Below are 2,120 nucleotides of genomic sequence, written 5' to 3'. Positions count from 1 at the left end.
GAGCGAAAGGCACCAGATGATGCTCCTGAATTTGCTTTGTTATAAGGACATGGTAAGAACTTCCAAAGCATTCACAGACTAGTCATACCCCCTGTGGTTCTTCAAATACAGCCAACCTTCATTGCGTTCTTTTAGTGGCGCTGTTTTGTAGAAGAGAAATGTTTGTATTTTAGCCCCTAAAATTCCATACCTATGGTGTAGACTTGTTTAGAATCTTACTACGAGCTCTGATTGGTTGAAGCTTTGAAGAATCACTCTTTCTTTTTAGGATTATGTATGCTTTAAAAGGGGTGTTTGAGTTTTGCTGGTGCCTCTTCACAGCTGATCCTGAACTGTTACAGCAATTGTCAGGGAAAAACAACACTTAAACAAGTCTATGTGCAGAACCTCATGACTACCCGGTTGATTAATAATTGAAGGGGTGAGTGCAAAACCATGCTAAGTGACGATTTGGGTGGAAAAAAAAATTTCGCGAAAGGGCTTGAATTTTTGCATGTGGTCTTCAATGTAATAGAAAAACGTGGTCCTGTATTTTTGTCGCTGGTTTTTGCTTCGTTTTAATAAAGACGCCGCTAGGAAAACCGAGTGGTTTTTCTGCATACGCAATATCTCGAAAACGAAGCGAAGCTTAGCGGAAAAACTACGGGACATTGTTAAACATACCTAAACAAAACTGCATGCGAAATTAATGGAGCGTTTTCGACAAAGTTCACTTTTGATTAAAATACCTAGCGCCCTTTTCCCGCCGAGGTCTTCAAATAAACGAAGCCGGGCCTTTGTTATGATAAACAGAGCCGATCCTTTGTTATAATAGCCAAGCCAAGCCTTTGTTATAAGTCGAAGTCTCGCCTCGGTTTATCATAACAAAGGATCGGCCCGCCGCGTCCGCAAGGACTTTGATTTCACTTAGAAAGCAGCAAAATGTCAATTTCACGCAACGCATAAGCTCAAAAATGTTGATTTTAGGTCAAAAAAGGTTTAAATGTTGATTTCACGTTAACGCGTGACAGCAAGGAGGTTGATTTCTCTTAGAAACGAGCAAAATGTCAATTTCACGCAATGCATAAGCTCAATGATGTTGATTTCAGGTCTAAATAGGTTAAAATGTTGATTTCACGTTAACGCGTAACGGCAAGGATGTTGGTTTCACTTAGAAACCAGCAAAATGTCAATTTCACGCAGCGCATAAGCTCAATGATGTTAATTTCAGGTCTAAATAGGTTAAAATGTTGATTTCACGTTAACGCTTGACGGTAAGGATGCTAGTTTCACTTAGAAAACAGCAAACGGTAATTTCACGCAACTTATAAGCTCAATGATGTTGATTTCACGTTAACGCGTGACAGCAAGGAGGTTGATTTCACTTAGAAACCAACAAAATGTCAATTTCACGCAGCGCATAAGCTCAATGATGTTGATTTCAGGTCTAAATAGGTTAAAATGTTGATTTCACGTTAACGCTTGACGGCAAGGATGTTGGTTTCACTTAGAAACCAGCAAAATGTCAATTTCACGCAGCGCATAAGCTCAATGATGTTAATTTCAGGTCTAAATAGGTTAAAATGTTGATTTCACGTTAACGCTTGACGGTAAGGATGCTAGTTTCACTTAGAAAACAGCAAACGGTAATTTCACGCAACTTATAAGCTCAATGATGTTGATTTCACGTGAAAACGCGCTATAAATAGGGCCGACAGATTAACAGATTAACTCTTCTCCGCAACGTACGGGTCTCCATACATCTGCATGTCCGCTGATCCCAGAAGCTCAAAACACTACAAATCATGCCGATTTGAAATAAAATCAACGCAACCTGGATCACAGATCTATGTTACAATCGATCGCTACTTGTTAACCGCGCGGCCATGGGCCGAGCGCGGTTCTAGGTTTACCCGTGGTTTATTTTTTTTTTTTTGTATTTTTTTTGTCGGTGACCAGACGCAGACCTCCGCTCGGCCAAACTTTGAGTCACGCAACGTGTGATGTTTTTCCGCCAGAAGCTGTTAAAACATAAACACACGAACAATTTTACGGATATTGTTTTCTTTTTTGTGGGTAAAATATATTTTCTTTTCGCTTTATCAAAGCGTTGGATTTAAAGGGAATAATAAATACGCTGA

At 39.7% G+C, this 2,120-nt stretch overlaps 1 long non-coding RNA gene across 1 annotated transcript in view; it reads left to right on the top strand.

Moving 5' to 3' along the window:
• LOC145463855 (uncharacterized) overlaps positions 1-395 on the top strand; it is a 3,055-nt gene extending 2,660 nt beyond the window's left edge. The window contains exon 2 of the long non-coding RNA XR_014041365.1: positions 1-395. This exon is cut by the window's left edge and continues 315 nt beyond it. This is a non-coding gene — a long non-coding RNA (uncharacterized LOC145463855).
• The last annotated feature ends 1,725 nt before the right edge of the window (positions 396-2,120 follow it).

Source organism: Orbicella franksi, chromosome 12 (assembly GCF_964199315.1).
Source record: "Orbicella franksi chromosome 12, jaOrbFran1.1, whole genome shotgun sequence".
Taxonomy (NCBI): domain Eukaryota; kingdom Metazoa; phylum Cnidaria; class Anthozoa; order Scleractinia; family Merulinidae; genus Orbicella; species Orbicella franksi.
This window is presented reverse-complemented; position numbering and strand designations above follow the sequence as displayed.